The sequence below is a fragment of the Dendrobates tinctorius genome, unplaced genomic scaffold (assembly GCF_039654945.1).
Source record: "Dendrobates tinctorius isolate UK_male_01 unplaced genomic scaffold, ASM3965494v1 ptg000032l, whole genome shotgun sequence".
Classification (NCBI taxonomy): domain Eukaryota; kingdom Metazoa; phylum Chordata; class Amphibia; order Anura; family Dendrobatidae; genus Dendrobates; species Dendrobates tinctorius.
In genome coordinates, this window is record NW_027361700.1 from 44,847,182 (window position 1) to 44,867,945 (window position 20,764).

The following is a 20,764-nucleotide window of genomic DNA, read 5'->3' on the forward strand; positions in this document are numbered from 1 at the left end:
TTCTTCCATGTATAATAATGGATTACTTTCTCTGTTCACCACCAACGTATGTACTCACTACTGTATGTGGTAGTACTTACACCCACCACTACCGTATTGTACTATCCACTAGTATTGTGACTACACTAGGTTGCAATGGCGAAGATGCTGTCACAATGGTTGCCATAGTGACGATGATGTCTTAATAGGTTGCAAAGGTGACGGTTATGTCATAACGGTTGCCATGGTGATGATGTCATAATGGGTATATGGGCACGGGACTATGGGATGGAGGATGTGTGATGAGTATATGGGCACTGGATTATGGGATGGAGGATATGTATGACGGGTATATGGGCACGGGACTATGGGATGGTGGATATGTATGTTGGGTATATGGGCACGGGACTATGGGATGGAGGATATGTTTGATGGCTATATGGGCACGGGACTATGGGATGGCGAATATGTATGATGGGTATATGGGCATGGGACTATGGGATGGAGGATATGTACGATGGGTATATGGGCATGGGACTGAGATGAAGGATGTGTGATGGGTATATGGGCACTCGACTATGGGATGGCGAATATGTATGATGGGTATATGGGAACGGGACTATGGGATGAAGGATATGTGTGATGGGTATATGGGCACGAACCTATGGGACGGTGGATATGTATGATGGGTATATGGGCACGGGACTATGGGATGGAGGATAATTATAATTTGTTATAACTAACCACAGTTAGTTACTATGCCCGGGCAGCGCCGGGCTCTTCAGCTAGTAACCAAATAAAATCCTTACTTATTCATCATATTGTGTATATCGACTTTATGGTCGGGTTCTAATTCCTTCCTTCTTCTTAGTGTATCCTAGTATGAGAATTTTATAATGTAATGGCATACGTAAGTTATGAAGAGTGCATCAGGTTAGTATGAGTGAGTAGCGTAGAAGTCGTCAAGTTGGCATACGTGAGTAGTATAGTGTTCGTCAGGATGGCATATGTGAGGTGTGTAGTGTTCGTCAGGTTGGCATACATGAGTTGTGCAAGTCAGAAATTTATTTAGTAGCCCATGGATGTCTGGTACAGTCTGAAGCATTCTTTTATACACAGGCCAGGTTTGTTGGGGCAGGTGTCACATTGATAAGTGGTGTCCTTGCGTATTCCCCTTCTGTAACATACTCGGCACCTCTTTTACGACCTTCATTTTTTGTGCTTTGAAGGACCTCCCTAGGGAAATGTTGACCTAGTACAATACGAGCACCTTCAGTTCCGGAAGTACTGGGGCCCGCTCCTTCCTGATCTCCAAAGAACAGGGCCTTGATCACTACTTTCTGAAACTGAAGGTACAACATACCGATCTGGCCTGCACAGAAGCACAAAAGGATTGTGCATTTCTATCTGTACGATGTGCATGGCCAGATTGTTGTACCACACCTTGGCTTTTCTCATGGCGCTGTACAGCTGGAGGACTTGATCAGAGAGATCAATTCCCCCCCATATTCTTGTTGTACCCCAGCATACTGTGTGGTTTGTGGACCTGTGTAGAGGTACCCTGAACAACGCTGGGGGTGCTGCCATTACCATGTATGGTCGTCAAGAAAAGGACATCACTTTTTTCCTTGTACTTGACCATTAGCAAGTTGTTGCTACATTGGACTCTGCTCTCATCCTTTCCATGAAGCTGACCATTTAGCGTCTTAGGGAGGCCTTTCTGATTTTTGCGGACAGTACCACAGGATGCTGTATCTCAAGAAGTAGAGGTGATAACGTTGATCCAGCAGTGGGTGCACCCAATCCCACACAATTCTGCCACTCACTTCCAGGACAGGAGGATTTTCTAGGGGTTCATTCCGAACGTCCAATCCCTTCATAAACCCTAAACTTGTTGGTGCACCTTGAGGTACTTTAACACAGTTTCTACAGCCTAATTCCATACCTGGCTCTCTTAAGGTCCCGTTTCACATCACGAAGCTCTAGCGAGCCCGACAACGATACGACCTCGGGGGTTGTTGGTACCTTGTCACACAGCAGCTATTCTGACGACTCACGCCAGTGTCCCTGAGTTCTGCGTCGCCAACGAGGTCGCTCGTTGGCGTTAAATACAGCAATGCATGCTGGCCAGCGGGACGCCAACAATCAAAAAATGGCCTGGGACATTCAAGCATGATCAGCGATATCCATCGGGGGGGCCGGTCGCCGCTATGTGTCACACGTAGCGAGATCGCTGGCGAGGTCGCTGTTGCATCACAAAATCTGTGACGTTTCAGTGATCTTGCTAACGATCTCGTTATGTGAGACGGGGCCTTTACTGGAATTTGAGCCTCCCTTTGAAATGGATTAGGGACTCATCCATGCAGATGTCCCTTTGGGGCAAGTACACCTCAGCAAATTTGTTGCTGAAGTGCTCAATGAGCACCTGAACTCTGAAAAAAAAAACGGTCAAAGTTGGGGTAATCTCAGGGAAGTTACCATTGTAAGGCTGGGTTCACACGTAGCGGAAATCTCGCGGAAATTATCGCGAGAATTCCAGAATTCCATTCCGCGGGAAAATCGCATTTTAAATTCCCGCGATTTTCCCGCGGAAAAACTAGCATTTTGCAAGCGTAATTAGCTTGCAGAATTGCTAGCGTTTTCCAAGAAATCTGGAGCATCACTTGGAGAACTGATTGACAGGTTGGTCACACTCGTCAAACATAGTGTTTGAAGAGTGTGACCAACTTTTTACTATTGAGGCCGCCTATGCGGCTTCAATAGTAAAAGATAGAATGTAAAAAATAATAATGAAAAAAAAAATATTGTTGTTCTCACCTTCCGACGTCCCGCGCAGCCTTCCCGCCTCTCTCTTCACGCTCCCGATCCCAGTAAACCTTTGCGACAATTACCGTGATGACGTCTGTTCTCGAGGGATCGCGACGTCTCGCGGTCATTCGCGATGACGTCGCGCGAATGACCGCGAGACTTCGGGATCCCGCGAGAACGGACATCATCGCTCGCAAAGGCTTACTGGGACCGGGAGCGTGGAGAGACGCGGGAAGGTTGCGCGGGACGTTGGAAGGTGAGAATAACAATATTTTTTATTTTAAATTCTATTTTTTACAGGGATATGGTACCCAAAGCCCGGAGGACAGTCTCCTCTCCTCCGGATCGTGGGTACCATCCACAAATGTTCTGCTTACTTTTCGCATGGTGTGCACAGCCACATGCCGAAAGTAGAACAATGCATTCCCATGGGTGAGGGATCGCTGCGATTCCGCAAAATTAATGAGCATGCTGCGTTTTACCGCGAAGCGATTCCGCCGGGGTAAAAACCGCAGCATTAGCACAGCATTGCGGAATCCCATAGGAATGCATGCTTATTTTTCGCGCTTTCGCAGCAAAATCGCGAGGTTAAAACCGCCGCGGAGCCGGAAACGCGAAAAAAACGCCACGTGTGAACTCAGCCTTATGCAAAACATTTTGGATGGCCTCAAATTTTTATGGGTCATGGCCATGAGGAATAGAGAAGGGTTGTATAAAACATCAACACTCCAATATTGCCGCAGTTCTGGCTTCTTCACTATCCCCATGTGAAGGTCCAGGCCCCAAAACATCATTTCTACTGCGTCTACAGGAGTCCAGTTAGAGAAAGGTTGAAGGGCAGTTTTGTGCCAAAACGTGCCAGGCATACAAATTAGTTTGAGCCACCATGAAGTTTAGTAAATTCTCTAAGAAAAAGACTTTGAAAAAGTACATTATTATGAGGCCGATGGTGTCAAATTTGATTCCTGATTGCACCACAGAATCAGGAATCACTGGCTCATAATCTCCAGGAGGTGAGTTCCATATGGGGTCAGTAATGGTGGGTGCTGGTTCAGTTTCTGCTTGTCCCACGGTCTCAGGCTCCTTCCTTCATCACGTGGTACCGCTCATTAAAGACATGAATACGTGCATATTCATGTCTTTAATGAGCGGTACCACGTGACCGCTGAAGGAAGGGAGACTGTGGGAGAAGCGGAGCTGCAGAGACTGCGCCAGGAGGGGATAAGTATATATGAGATATTCACCTGTACTGGGTCCATCGCTGCTCGCCGCTGTCCTCTGTCAGTGACATCCAGGCAGCAGAGGACGCGATGACATGGTTAGTGCGCACCGTGACCTCTGCTTCCTGATGTCACTGACTGAGGACGCAGCAGACAGCATAATCTATGGAGCATCTTATGGGGGGCAGCATATGGGGGAATAATCTATAGAGCATCTTATGGGCGCATAATCTATGGAGCATCTTATGGGGGCAGCATATGGGGGGGCATAATCTATGGAGCATCTTATGGGGCAGCATATGGGAGCATAATCTATGGAGCATCTTATAGGGCAGCATATGGGCGCATAATCTATGTAGCATCTTATGGGGGCAGCATATGGGGGCACAATCTATGGAGCATCTTATGAGGGCAGCATATGGGGGCATAATCTATGGAGCATCTTATGGGGGCAGCATATGGGGCATAATATATGGAGCATCTTATGGGGGCAGCATATGGGGGCATAGTCTATGGAGCATCTTATGGTGCCTATTCTATGGAGCATCTTATGGAGCAGCATATGGGGCATAATCTATGGAGCATCTTATGGGGCCATAACGTTTATGGAGCAGAATTTGGGGCATATTCTATGGAGCATCTTATTGGGGCATATTCTATGGAGTATCTTATGGGGCCATAACCTTTATGGAGCAGCATATGGGGCATATTATTCTATGGAGCATCTTATGGGGCCATAAACCTTTATGGAGCAGCATATGGGGCATATCATTCTATGGAGCATCTTATGGGTCCATTATTAACCTTTGTGCAGCATTATATGGGGCATATTTTGTATGGAGCATCTTACGAGGCCATCATGAACTGTATGGAGCATTATATGGGGGCTCCTGATTCAATATGGATATTCAAAAACATTTAACCTACTGATGTCTCAATGAATTTTACTTTTATTGGTATCTATTATTTTTGAAATTTACCAGTAGCTGCTGCATTTTCCACCCAAGGCTTATACTCGAGTCAATAAGTTTTCCCCGTTTTTTGTGGCAAAATTAGGGGGGTCGGCTTATACTCAGGTCGGCTTATACATGAGTATATACGGTATGTGGGGTTTGTGTGAGTACCAAATTTTACTCAGGTGTGTGTACTGTATGTGCTTGATTTAACCTTTTTTTGTCTTTAGAAAAGAAAGAAAAAGAAAAAAAAAAACAGCAACAACTGGAGGTTGATTACTGATGTGCATCAGTGCTCAACGGCTGTAGGACGGACAGAGCAGACATGCTCCAGGGACGTCGCTGATTCCAACGTGACAGGCCTCAGTGGGAAGCAGACGTCAGGGAAGAGTCGCACATCGCCTGACAAGGCCGAGTGTCATGATCCAGACTGGGTTTTGGGTCTTGTCTCTCATTTCCCGGTCTGGTCATGTCAGGGGTTAACTTTCTCTGCCTTGTTCCAGTGTCAGATCGGCTATTTCTCTGCACTGCATCCTACAGGCAGTGCCAGTTACTATATATTTCCTGACTACGGCATGTGTAGCTGGCTCTGGTGAAACCCTGATTTGTCCTGCTGCGTTTAGCTGACTTTGCCTGTGTATGTGCACTCCACACCTACCTGTCTCGACTCTGCTTGTCCCTGTCTGTTAGGATTCCCCGGTACTCGACTCTCGGTATTGACCTTTTGGCGCTCTTCTCACTCTGTGCTTGGGATTCCCCTTGGTATTACGGTACTCTCAGGTATTGACCTGGCTTGTCTGACTATTCTGCTGCCACCTGGTGGTAGTCTCGATGCAGTTCTTCTGGTCTGCTCTGAGCATGATTTCAGCCCTCTCTTCACTTTGCTGCCAACTAGTAGAGTTTGTGTTACTCTCCATTTACTTGCAGTGCTGCAGCGTGACACCCAGATTTTGCTCAGGAGGATTCCGAGTTCAGTCTACACTTGTCAGGACCAGGATCCACGCCTCAAACGAGTAAAGCCAAGAAGACCAGACCTCGCCTATCAAGAGCTGAGTTTGCTCCACTCCAATCCGGAGAGATTTCTGTTGGCGGTCAAGCTGAGAAGATCCGTGAGGAGACTGCAACAGGCAAGATCCATTTGTGACTGCAGAGGGACAGCGAGCGTGAGCAGGGCCGTCACTACCAGCTATCATTCACAGCTATCATCTATTACGGTACTAGGGACGCCTTGGATTAGGGTATCAGATTGGGAGAGGGCCAGTTGATGCATGGGAGACACAATGGGATTTGATAGACTACATCAGGAAGAGACTTGCGGCATAGCGGGAAAATACTGTAACCCCGATAGGGCCAGATTTGAAGAGAGAGAACTCACGTGGTGACTCCCACGACTGACTCTACCACTGTCGTGACCAGAACATTAATGCTACACCTAGAAAGGCTTCCTTAGCTTTTTTCAAGTTTAACATTTTACCTGCATTGTGTGGGTAATATTTTACCTCACAGAAAGAATTCTGTCCAATTCATGGTGGTTGTGGTCTGGCAGCATTTAACTGATAACAAGCTCGATTTAAACCTGCTAAAAGCAGATGCAAGCTACCTAACACATCCAGCACCTGCCCTCAGGAGCTGATTTCGCTTGGTACACCTGCTCCATGGGGCTGGAAGTAGGTAAATTTCCTTGCAGACTAAATTACGGTGTATTCACAAAGAGTTTTTTCCACTCTCATTTGCAAATGGAAATCGATCTAAAAATAAAATCCCATCCACAAACTGCCTCCCATTGACATTAATAAAAAATATGTAACTGTTCAGGCAATGTTTTATACAATGTGGATTCAAAAATCGCATTGCAGAACAAAAGTAAGAGACATGTATCTAACTGAATCAGGCACCATGTGGAAACCGCAACTGTTAGTCACAGTATGATTAGCTAAGTGGCTAATCAAACTCAAATTCATAACAGATTAAAGGGAATCTCTCACCCCTTTTTTGAGATATCATATAATGATATCATTCAATTGTGTGTCACATAAGGATTCTCTTAGTACTTTTGCTTCCCCCTGACCCCGCACCTTTCATGCATAAATACCTTTTTTATATCGGTTCAGATGTATGTAAACTGACACGGTCCGGTCCGATGGGCAGGGCTTATTCAACTGCTCCCCCCCTCCCTGTCTTGCTCTACACAAGAAATGCGTAGAGCAAGACAGGGAGGGGGGAGCAGGTGAATAAGCCCCGCCCTTCGGACCGGACCGCAGCAGTTTACATACATCTGAACCGATATAAAAAAGGTATTTATACATGAAAGGTGGAAGCAAAAGTTCTATGAGAATCCTTATGTGACACACAATTGAATGATATCATTATATGATATCTCAAAAAAGGGGTGACAGATTCCCTTTAAGGTTGGTTTCACATTAGTGTACCGGGGCTCTGGGAGGGCTGCATACTTCCTCCCTGACGCTCCGCCCACTTCCGCACTTCTTCCATTTAGGTCCGCCTACTTCTGCATGCATCCTGCATACCTATCTTTAACATTGGGTATGCAGGACCTGCGGATGTATGTGGATGCGTCGCTTTGACGCGCCCGCCGTCTGCGCAAAATGCAGCTTCCCATGCGGTTGGCAGGTGCATTCCCGTGGGGTTGGCAGGTGAGTCAAAACAACGCATCCGCATACATCCGCATGTCCTGAGTACCCAATGTTAAAGATAGGTACGCAGGACGCATGCAGAAGTAGGCGGACCTAAACGGAAGTTCGGAAGTGGGAGGAGCTTCAGGGAGGAAGTACGCAGCCCTCCACAGAGCACCGGTACGCTAATGTGAACCTAGCCTAATTCACATGCACTGTGGTGTGACATCAATTTTGCTGTGTGATGCACACATGATGTTGCGCCAGGCCAGCTAATGAAAAGACGAATTGTGAATGCTGTGATGTAGGAGCAGGGCTCTGTCCAGCAGCCACATAATACTGATCTGATTATTGGACCGTGGTCCTGTGAATGTATTTGTTCATCTTTAGTGATTAAAGAATATATCCATGACTTTGTGAAAAACAAAAAATGTGCTAAAGCACTAGGAAGCAAGTAGTTGCTACCATCCTGCCTGTTGTGCCCAATGCCGTTGTCCGCAAGCACAGAGTAGTCACAGATGTCTGATGATGTCACGTCAACAGAGTGGCAGTTTCTTTTCCTGCTGACAGGGCGTGACTACTGGTGCCATGCTGACTGACAGCTGGCTCCCCAGGGCCTAATTGGGGGAAGCCGGCTGACAATCAGCATAATGCCAGTCAACAGGAAGAGAAACCGCTGCACTGTTGGTACGGAGCAACTGAATCTCTGGCAGGAGCAGTCAATGACTGGCGCCAAGTACAACAGGCAGGTAGTTGCCTCTGTTAGAAACTATATGCCTGTTAGTGTTTAGGCACATTTTTTTTTAACTCCCGGATATCCCCCTTAGATATATTTCATACAGTATAAATCCTGGAAAAACCCTTTAGTAAATAGTGTACATAGAGATAGAGTAAGTGCAGAAATAGTGATATCAGAAAAAGAATATGATCCATCAAGATGATTAACTACATCAGCCGAAGGTCTGTCCTAAGCATCTATTTGAGTTCTAGTAATAAATAAAACAAAATGAAAACACTTTGATGTGTCTTTTTTTACTCATGTAATGTTTTGGAGTTGTTAACAATACAATAGATGGAGGTTGGAACGATAGTTGGCACGTCTTTGTTGAATACTTGGTTCCAGCTTATGGAAATCTATTCCCCTGGGACTGATAATTTGGCAGTGTGTTAATCTGATTTGCAGTTGCTAATCATAACTGTTGTACTCACATGACCTTGGCAGCAAGTGGAAAAGCACTGCATCATCTGAAAAAAAGTATGCCCAATGTATAGTGGACGCTATTTATCCTACATTAGGTGTATAAGAACCTATGGGTCATGCAAGGAAGGATTAATGAAACACAGAGTGAAAAGAGCCCAAAGCCATGTTCAAAAAGGCATATTTCACGGTTGCATACGGACTGCAATGCCCGAAGTGGCCGCGAGTCTCTCGATCCAAATTTAAAGTCCCATAAATGTGTATTGAGGCTGGAAGTTCAAGTGGGAAACCCACGGTCAGTATTGTCATTGTGGTCTATATACAGACTGTGTAATATGCATATAAAACAAAAAGAAAAAAACAGCTCACCTGCAGCGGCATGTGGCGTACAGAAGCATGGAACTCATGTAGCCTCATGTACAACCAATGAAGAAAACAGGAGAAAATTGTTCCAGCTTCTGATAAAAGTTCAAAATGTATTCAAATATTAAAAAGGTCATGGTGAAATTTTGTTTACACAAACATGTGTGGCAACGCGTTTCAAACACTCAAAGGTGTTCTTTCTCAAAGCTTTGAGAAAGATCCCACTGATTCTGAGATTGTTGTACTTCATGATAGTGCTAAAATTTATTTGATATGACTTGCGTTTATTTGTGAAAAAAAATCGGAAATTTGGCCAAAATTTTGAAAATGTCGCATCATTCAAAATAATTACTAAATAACATTTTCCATATGTCTACTTTACATCAGCAAATTTTTTGGAACATAATTTTTTTTGTTAGGAAGTTAAAAGAGTTAAAAGTTGACCAGCGATTTCTCATTTTTACAACAAAATTTGCAAAACTATTTTTTTAGGGACCACCTCACATTTGAAGTGCTTCTCAGGAATGAATGTAATGTGGAAGGAAAAAATAAACATTTAACTTTCTTTCAGAAAAATTTTCCTTTAAACCTAATTTTTTTTTTTTTTTACTTTCGCAAGGGTAACCGGAGAAAATGGACCATACAATTTGTTGTGCAATTTCTCCCGAGCATGCCGATACCCCATATGTGGGGGAAAACCACTGTTTGGACAAGGCAGGGCTTGGAAGGGAAGGAGCTCCATTTCAGCTTTTGAATGTAAAATTTGCTAGCATAATTAGCGGAAGCCATGTCATGTTTGGAGAGTCCGTGATGTGACTAAATAGTGGAAACCCCCCACAAGTTACCCTATTTTGGAAACTAGACCCCTTAGGGAACGTATCTAGATGTGTATTGAGCACCTTGAACGCACAGATGCTTCACAGAAGTTTACAACGTAGAGCTGTGGAAATTAAAAAAAAAAAATCTAAATTTTCTCAAATCTTTTTAAGCTCACTCAAAATTTTGCATTTTTATAAGGGCAACAGGAGAAATTGCGCCATACAATTTGTTGTTCAATTTCTCCTGAGTATGCTGATATCCCATATGTTGGGGAATACTACTGTTTGGGCGCACGACAGCGATTGGAAGGGAAGGAGCACCATTTGACTTTTTTGATTTGCTGGAATAATTAATGGACGCCATGTCACATTTGGAGAGCCTCTGATGTGCCTAAACAGTGGAAACTCCCCACAAGGGACACCATTTTGGAAACTACACCCCTTTTGGAACTTATCTAGATGTGTATTGAGCACCTTGAACCCCCAGGGGCTTTACAAAAGTTTATAAAGTTAAGACGTGAAAATTAAAAAGAAAAAAAAAAATCACATTTTTCCCACAAAAATCTTTTCTAGCTCCACATTTTGTATTTTCACGAGCATAAAAGGAGAAAATAGCCCCTAAAATTTGTTATGCAATTTCTCCTGAGTTCATCGATACCCCATATGTTTTCAAAAACTACTTTTGAGGCACAGTGCAAAGCTCAGAAGGGTTACTGGCCTCCAGGAGGGTAGCTTTTCCTAAAATAGTTTTGTGGATTCCATATAAAGAGCCCCTGAGTGCTAGGAAAGCAGAATCCCCCCTCAAGTGTCCCCATTTTGGAAATTATAACCCTATGGTAACTTATCTACAGATGTAGTGACGATTTTGACTTCTTGGGTAAGCAGCAGTGGATGTTGCTGTTGGGGATTGTGCTGTTGGGGATATGATGCTATTGTGCCTCTGGGACCATGCATTTTCTATAAGTGTCTGATATTTGATCATTTTTCTGCGTTTGTGTTCTCTAGAAGAAACCTTTTATCTCTCATTTGAGAGATATACACTACAGTTCAAAAGTTTGGGGTCACCCAGACAATTTTGTGTTTTCCATGAAAACTCATACTTTTATTAATCAAATGAGTTGACAAATGAACGAAAAATCTAGTCCAGACATTGACAAGGTTCGAAAGAGATTTTTATTTGAAATAATAATTTTCTCCTTCAAACTTTGCTTTCGTCAAAGAATGCTCCCTTTGCAGCAATTCCAGCATTGCAGACCTTTGGCAATCTAGCAGTTAATTTGCTGAGGTAACCTGGAGAAATTTCACCCCATGCTTCCAGAAGCCCCTCCCACAAGTTGGTTTGGCTTGATGGGCACATTTTGCATACCATACGGTCAACCTGCTCCCACAACAGCTCAATGGGGTTGAGATCTGGTGACTGTGCTGGCCACTCCATTACAGATAGAATACCAGCTGCCTGCTTCTTCCCCAAATAGTTCTTGCATAATTTGGAGGTGTGCTGTGGGTCATTATCCTGTTGTAGGATGAAATTGGCTCCAATCAAACGCTGTCCACAGGGTATGGCATGGCGTTGCAAAATGGAGTGATAGCCTTCCTTATTCAAAATCCCTTTTACTTTGTACAAATCACCCACTTTACCAGCACCAAAGCAACCCCAGACCATCACATTACCTCCACCATGCTTGGCAGATGGCATAGGGCACTGTTTCAGCATCTTTTCAGTTGTTCTTCATCTCACAAATGTTCTTCTGTGTGATCCAAACACCTCAAACTTGGATTTGTCTGTCCATAACACTTTTTTCCAATCTTCCTCTGTCAAATGTCTGTGTTCTTTTGCCCGTATTAACCCCTTAGCAACCGCCGATACGCCTTTTAACGGCGGTATTTATCTGTATTAAAACCACAGCGCCGCTAATTCACGGCGCTGTGGAGAAAGTGAATAGCGCCCCCCAGTGTCGGATTTTCTCCGGGGTCTCGGCTGCCGGGGGTAGCCGAGACCCCAGAGAACATGAATTGGTCGGTTTTTACCGACCCCGCTTTTGCGATCGCCGTTATTAACCCTATAACGGCAACCGCAAAAAAAGGTGCGATTTTACATTTAATTTCTCTTTCCTCTGATGTGATCGCATATCAGAGGAAAGAGAAAGAGGGTCCCCGATCCCCCCCCCGATAACTCTCCGTGCTCCAGGGTCCCCTCCCGGTGGTCTTGCGTCCCGCCAACGTCCTCCGGTGGGCGCCGCCATCTTGGATCCGTGGAAAATGGCGGGCGCATGCGCAGTGCGCTGCCAGGAATCTGCCAGCTCCAGCTGGCAGATTCCATTCATTCATTTTGATCACGATGATAAACTATCATCGTGGTCAAAATAAACAAAATAGTACATAACCCCCCAGTTTATCTCCCCCTTAGTTAGGCCAACATAACGAAATAAAGAAAATATTTTTATTTTCACTTTTCCATTAGGGTTAGGGTTAGGGCTAGGGTTAGGGTTGGGCTAGGGTTAGGGTTAGGGCTAGGGTTGGGCAAGGGTTAGGGTTAGTGCTCGGGTTAGGGCTAGGGTTAGAATTAGGGTTAGGGCGAACTAGGATTAGGGTTAGAATTAGGATTAGGGTTGGGATTAAGGTTAGGGTTGGGATTAGGGTTAGGGGTGTGTTGGGGTTAGGGTTGGAGCAAGAATTGAGGGGTTTCCACTATTTACCAAGTTTGGGGGTCTAAAAATTGGGTCTAAAAAAAAATCACTTTTGTGGAAATAAAAAAGACTTTTTATTTTCACAGCTCTGAGTTTATAAACTTCTGTGAAGCGCTTGGGGGTTCAAAGTGCTCACCACACATCTAGATAAGTTCCTTAGGGGGTCTAATTTCCAAAATGGGGTCACTTGTGGGGGGTTTCCACTGTTTAGGCCCATCAGGGGCTCTGCAAACGCAACATGACGCCCGCAGACCATTACATCAAAGTCGGCATTCCAAAATGGCACTCCTTCCCTTCCGAGCTCTCCCATGCGCCCAAACAGTGGTTCCCCCCACATATGGGGTATCAGCGTACTCAGGACAAATCGCACAACAACTGTGGTGGTATGATTTCTCCTGTTACCCTTGTAAAAATAAAAATTTGGGGGCGAAAAGATCATTTTTGTGGAAAAAAATGGATTTCTTATTTTCACGGCGCTACGTTATAAACTTCTGTGAAGCACTTGAAGGTTCAAATTGCTCACCACACATCTAGATAAGTTCCTTGGGGGGTCTAGTTTCCAAAATGGGGTCACTTGTTGGAGGTTTCCACTGTTTAGGCACATTAAGGGCTCTCCGAACGCAACATGGCATCCGATCTCAATTCCAGCCAATTCTGCGTTGAAAAAGTCAAACGGCGCTTCATCCCTTGAGAGCTCTGCCGTGTGCTGAAAAAGTGGTTTACCCCCAACATATGGGGTATCGGCATATTCAGGAGAAATTGTACAACAAATTTTGTGGTTGATTTTCTCTTTTAACACTTGTGAAAATAAAAAAAATTGGTTCTGAATAAATTTTTTGCAAAAAAAAGTTAAATGTTAATTTTTTCCTTCCACTTTGCTTTAGTTCCTGTGAAGCACTTAAAGGGTTAATAAACTTCTTGAATTTGGTTTTGAGCACCTTGAGGGGTCTAGTTTTTAGAATGGTGCCACTTTGGGGTATTTTCTGTCATGTACACCCCTCAAAATGACTTTAAATATGATGTGGTCCCTAAAAAAATGGTTTTGTAAATTTTGTTGTAAAAATCAGAAATCGCTGGTCAACTTTTAACCCTTATAACTTCCTAACAAAAAAAAAATTTTGCTTCCAAAATTGTGGTGATGTAAAGTAGACATGTGGGAAATGTTATTTATTAAGAAATTTTTGTGACACATGTCTCTGATTTAAGGGCATAAAAATTTAAAGTTTTAAAATTGCAAAATTTTCAAAATTTTCGCCATATTTCCGTTTTTTTCATAAATAAACACAAGACTTATCGAAGAAATTTTACCACTAACATGAAGTACAATATGTCACGAAAAAACAATCTTAGAATCAGCGGGATCCATTAAAGCGTTCCAGAGTTATTACCTCATAAAGGGACAGTGGTCAGAATTGTAAAAATTGACCTGGTCATTAAGCTGCAAACTGGCTCTGTCGCTAAGGGGTTAATCTTTTCCTTTTATTAGCCAGCCTCAGATATGGCTTTTTCTTTGCCACTCTGCCCTGAAGGCCAGCATCCCAAAGTTGCCTCTTCACTGTAGACGTTGACACTGGCGTTTTGCGTGTACTATTAAATGAAGCTGCCAGTTGAGGACTTGTGAGGCATCGATTTCTCAAACTACAGACTCTAATGTACTTGTCTTGTTGCTCAGTTGTGCAGCGGGGCCTCCCACTTCTCTTTCTACTCTGGTTAGAGCCTGTTTGTGCTCTCTTCTGAAGGGAGTAGTACACACCATCGTAGAAAATCTTCAGTTTCTTGGCAATTTCTCGCATGGAATAGCCTTCTTTTCTAAGAACAAGAATAGACTGTCGAGTTTCACATGAAAGTTATGTTTTTCTGGCCAGTTTGAGAGTTTAATAGAACCAGCAAATCTAATGCTCCAAATACTCAAATAGCTCAAAGGAAGGTCAGGTTTATAGCTTCTCTAATCAGCCAAACTGTTTTCAGCTGTGCTAACATACTTGCACAAGGGTTTTCAAGGGTATTCTAACCATCCATTAGCCTTCTTACACAGTTAGCAAACACAAAGTACCATAAGAATACTGGAGTGAAGGTTTTTGGAAATGGGCCTCTATACAACTATGAAGATATTGCATAACAAACCAGACGTTTTCAGCTAGAATAGCCATTTACCACATTAACAATGCATAGAGTGTATTTCTGAATCATATAATGTTAGCTTCATTGGAAAAAAACTGCTTTTCTTTCAAAAATAAGGAAATTTCTAAGTGACCCCAAACTTTTGAACAGTAGTGTAGTTGTGCTCAAAAGTTTACATACCCTGGCAGAATTTTTGCTTTCTTGGCCTTTTTTCACAGAATATGAATGATAACATCAAAACTTTTTCTCCACTCATAACTTGAGTGGTTGGGTGAAGACATTTATTGCCAAACTACTGTGTTTTCTCTTTTTAAAGGGAACCTCTCACCTCTTTTGGCCGATATAAGATGCGGCCACTGCCTTTCTGGGCTTATCTACAGCATTCTATAATGCTGTATATAATCCCCCGTTCCGACCTGAAAGATAAAAAAAATAAGTTTTATTATACTCACCCAGCGGCAGGCCGATGCGGTCCGGTCCGATGGGTGTCGCAGGTCCGGGCCGGTGCCTCCCATCTTCTTGTGACCCTGCCCTCCTGCTTGCTTTGTCGCTCTCTGGCATTGCGCTCCTGCACAGGCACACTTCTCTGCCCTGTTGAGGACAGAGCAAAGTACTGCAGTGCGCAGGCGCTGGGCCTCTCTGACCTTTCCCGGCACCTGCGCACTGCAGTACTTTGCTCTGCAATCAAAATGCAAAACAGCACAAAGATAAGCCCATCTTTTCATCACACTGAGATATGAGTATACATAAAAAGGCTTATTAAGGATACACCTATATGAGCACTATCACTGTTCTGATATAAAGGCTTATGAAAGATATATGTATATGATCATTATCATTGGTCTAAAATACTGAGCCTCATTGTCTGCACAGCTCAGTATAGACTAGGCTCCAAGGATCAGACAAAAAAGTTTTTTTGCACTATAGCACTTTATTTAGGTGTTTGGTGATGCTTTTGCTAAGGAGTCTTGATAAGGGCAAGTCGACGTGGATCGGGGGCGCCAATTCGCTACCCAGAGTGCCAACCTCCGCTGAAGGGTTACATGTAGGGCAACACACAATCTATCTTCCCTAGACTCCTTCCTATTGTGCTATTTATCTATTAGCTCCAAATTAAATGTGCTAATTATGTTTCTCCATCCCAGTGGATAATTTATACGGGATTATTCATTATAAGACCTGTATAAACTCCTTTTTTTAAGTAGTAATAGTGGTATTAGACTTTTAGAAAAATCGATTAACAGTTATTTTTAAGGGTTTTTGTTTCATACTCGGTTCTCAAATTACCAAGACTTTACACTACCTCTTTGGTTTTTGACGATTACAGCGATAACTCGTTTATATTGTTTTTCTATGTTTTGGCACTTTTACACAACAAAAATTATTTATAGAAAAAATATTTTTTTTTGCATCACTTAATTCTGAGAGCTATAACTTTTTTATTTTTCTGCTGATGGAGCTGTATGGTGGCTTATTTTTTGCGGGTCATCTTGACGTTTTCAGTAGTATCATTTTTATTTACATTCGTCTTTATCACGTTTTATTGCACTTTTTATTCAACTGTATGATAATAAAGCATTGTTTTTTGCTTCTTTTTATGGTGAAGGGGTTAATGTCACTTAAAGGGTTAACTAGTGGGACAGTTTTATAGACCGGGTAGTTATGAACGCAGCAATACCAAATATGTGTACCTTTATTGTTTTGTTTGTTTTTTTACATAAATAAATGTATTTATTGGAAAAATATTTGATTCATTTTTTTGTTCTTTATTTGGAGATTTTTTATTTATATATTTTTACACTTTTTAATAATTTTTTTTACTTTTCTACATTGTCACAGGATAGGACATCACTGTACAGTATCAGATCGATGATTTGATACTCTGCAATGCTTCTGCACTGCAGGGTATCAGACCTTCATCTGACAGGTAGGGAAGGAGGCGTCCCACGTCATTCTCTGAGCAGGCAGTGACACGCCAACTTTCCTGAAGGACCCCACGGCCCATCGTATCGCGTTGTCCTGATGGAAGCGCGCAGGGAACCCATTCCCTGCACGACCCTCCTTGATGTCGCAGTCACTACTGACAGCGGCATTAGAGGGGTTAAATGCCTGTGAATGGTGCTAGCACCGATCGTGGGTGTTGCTGCGGGGTGTCAGATCTCACATAGAGCTGACACCCATACCCAATCGTGAGGCCGCGCAATCGTGCCGCCGGACGTATACTGCTGTTTGCAGGAACGCAGCTCCCGCAGAGCACTATATGTACGGCGCATGTCGGGAAGGGGTTATAGACACAAAAGAATGTTTTTTTGGCAAACTTAGCTTAAAGAATAACCATTGTTTTAAATTTTATTTCATAGATCAATATTACACATGAATAAACAGTCATAGCCAAATGTGTTAGGACCCTTGATATTGTTTCAGAAAATGAAGTATTTCTCCCATAAAATTTTTGCAATTACGGTACACATTTTGTTATACACGTTTATTTCCTTTATGGGTACTGCAACACAAAAAAAAAATTATGGGTAAACAACTTTGTTTCAAGCATGTGATGTTCGCTCTACCTCGCCTGTGGAAAGTAACAGGCGTGAGCAATATGAAAATCACACCTGAAATCAGATAAAAAGGGGAGATGTTGACTCAATCTGTGCATTGTGTGTGCCACACTAAGCATGGAGAACAGAATGAGAACTGTCTGAGGACTTGAGAACCAAAATTGTAAAATATCAACAATCTCAAGTTACAAGTCCATCTCCAGAGATCTTGATGTTCCTTTTTCTATGGTGCACAATATAATCAAGAAGTTTACAACCCATGGCACTGTCGCTATCTCTATGGACGTGGACGTCAGACAAAAATTAATTATAATAATATAATAATTATAATAATTATCAGATAAATCTGCTTGTTTCTCGGTCTCAGACTGATCTTTCAGTCTCAAAAACTGGGTAAAATCTGTATTCAGTAACGACGGATCTTCCCATTACGGAGATATGACATGGCAGTTGGTGCTCATGACATTCTATAGAGAGGGGAGGACGGAGGAGCTAGAGGCAGACATAGACATCCTGCTACAAGTTCTCCTGAAATGACAATTACACTATCTCAGTAACATGAAAATCAGTCTTCAGTGAACATAGAATTTACCCATGAATTTTAAGAAAAACATCAGTGCAGGAGGAGAAAGAACCTGAAATATATCAGAAAAATCTATGTTGATTATTTTCCAGTGTACTATAGGTTTACTACCAAAAAATTTATTTATCCATTTTTTTCCATGGTTTTAAATGCTTTTGAAAAATTCCATGCTATTTTTATGGTGTATTTTTATAAGCTCATTTTCTGATGGGAAACACACAGCAGAATTAACACAATAAAGTAAACACAAACCATATAAAAGATACCAAAAGTATGCTGAAAATAATATCACAGACCCAAAAACCACAAAAGAAAATATAATATATTGGGATGAATGATTATTAATATGCAGACTAATATTTACCTATCCTTTATAAAGTAATATCTGGACATGGCATTTTTAACCTAAAAAAAAACCCTAAGAAGGCCAACGAAGACACACTGTGTGAAAATATAATATCAACATATATCAGATACTCATTGAAATAGCATGAGAGCTACAATATTGCAATATAGGATAATATAGATAATTGAATCAAAATTACATATACTGCGTGTGTATATATATATATATATATATATATATATATATATATACACACATACACATATATATATATATATTGCATTTTTATGTTTTATTATATATATAAAAAACACAAAAAATAGGATGTTCTAGAAAAATTCTCTATATACACACACACAAATACACACACACAAAATCAGAAAATCACACATGAGACAGTATATGAGACATCATATATAGGATGTTATAGGAAATATCATGATACTATCATGGGTATACACTATATGACATATCACAAGGTATACTATATAAAATAAAATATTGCATTATAAGTATAAATCCATAAATCATAAAAATTATTCAAAATACAAGACAGAATACATGAGACGTCATATGTACCAGGCAAGAAGATATTAAATGGGTAATAACAGTGAATGTAAGCTGACAACTTACAAGATACTGGAAAAAATAACATAGAAATTATCACACATTATAGAGATCTCATTAATAGAAAACTTTATAAAATGTTAAATGTTCCAAGAAAAACCCCAAAACAAACATAAGATAGGTTCTATAGCAATGTCATGACATATGTGATACTATATGAAATATCACAACATATTAACTACAACTAGAATATCCCGATAGAGAACATAAATAATGGGTTATCACACTATGTAGGATGCTGTGTGATCCCTCTCTACGTGACCCTAGAGCCTGCATGTAAATGAGCGGTGTAGCACTTTCATTATCTGTACATATAGATGACACAGGGGCATTATGTTCTATATCCGGAGTTCAAGGGGTCCTCAGTGCGAGGCACGACCACCCTGCTCTGTGGGGGTCCCTGCTCTGTGGAGGTCCCTGCTCTGTGGAGGTCCCTGCTCTGTGGGGGTCCCTGCTCTGTGGGGGTCCCTGCTCTGTGGGGGTCCCTGCTCTGTGGGGTCCCTGCTCTGTGAGGGTCCTGCTCTGTGAGGGTCCTGCTCTGTGGGGGTCCCTGCTCTGTGAGGGTCCTGCTCTGTGGGGTCCCTGCTCTGTGAGGGTCCTGCTCTGTGAGGGTCCTGCTCTGTGGGGGTCCCTGCTCTGTGGGGGTCCCTGCTCTGTGGGGGTCCCTGCTCTGTGGGGGTCCCTGCTCTGTGGGGGTCAGTTCTTGTTGCTCAGAGACGGGTGTAACAACTCGGGAAAGTAACAGCGTGAGGTTCCGCTACTCACTCAGGTTGGCTCCAGTCACCGGCAACGTCCATGGGACCTTGTGTCCCAGAGAATGTCGGAACCCCAGCGCCGGAGCTCTCCCGGGCTCATTTCTTCAGCTCCAGATGCGGAGACATAAGCGACACCTCCCGTCAGCCCGCTCCTCTTCGGACACGCCCGGTCCCCGCCTCACCAGCCTCACAGCAACGAGATGCTGAGATTTCCCGCCCTTTGTTCTGTCCTCCAATCAGAAGGCAGCATATAGTTGTGTGCGACCCCTGTGGTGTTCTCACTCGACGTCATTGCAAGAAAGTAGTGACGTCATGACTCAATGTGTTCTCTTACAGTACAGTGCTGTAGCATTCAGAGTCTGATAGGAAACATTGTATCTGTTGCCTTCTTTAAAGGGACAGCTCTACCTCACCAAGATTCGCCATCCATGTCAAATGAGAAGGGTTTCCATCTTACTTTCAAGAAGCAAAATCATGGAGAGTCCTGAGAGAAAAATATTTTAACTTTTATATAGGGAATGCCTCAAACTACCAAATTTCAATCACAGATTGTATATACAGTATATGTAAATTTAAACCACACTTGACCCCTTAAAGGGAACCCGTCACCTGTTTTGGCCGCTATAAGATACGGCCACCGCCTTTCAGGGCTTATCTACAGCATTCTGTAATGCTGTATATAAGCCCCTGGTCCGACCTTCAAGATCAATAAAATAAGTTTTTTTATACTTACCTGGGGGGGTGGTCCGGTCCGATGGGTGTCACAGGTCCGGGTCCGGCGCCTCCCATCTTCTTATGATCACTGCCCTCCTGCTTGCATCATCTCTCCCCGGCATGCGGGCGTACTTATCTGCCCTGATGAGGGCAGAGCAAAGTACTGCAGCGCGCAGGTGCCGAGAAAGGTCAGAGAGGTCCGGCGCCTGCGCACAGCAGTACTTTACTCTGCCCTCAACAGGACAAATCAGTACGCCTGCGCAGGAGCGCGATGCCGGGAGCGACGAAGCAACAGGAGGACGGCGTCGCAAGAAGATGGAAGGTGCCGGACCCGGACCTGCGACATCCATCGGACCGGACCGCCCTCAGGTGAGTAGCATAAAACGTATTTTTCTTATCTT

General features: G+C 43.0%; 1 protein-coding gene across 3 annotated transcripts in view; it reads right to left on the reverse strand.

Moving 5' to 3' along the window:
• The window catches only part of GJC1 (gap junction protein gamma 1), a 126,017-nt gene extending 106,198 nt beyond the window's left edge, over positions 1 to 19,819 (reverse strand). For all 3 annotated transcript variants that reach the window (XM_073572861.1, XM_073572859.1, XM_073572860.1), the window contains exon 1: positions 19,660 to 19,819. The gene's annotated coding sequence lies outside the window, so the exon portion shown is untranslated. The remainder of the gene's footprint in view (positions 1 to 19,659) is intronic.
• Between the last annotated feature and the right edge of the window lie 945 nt (positions 19,820 to 20,764).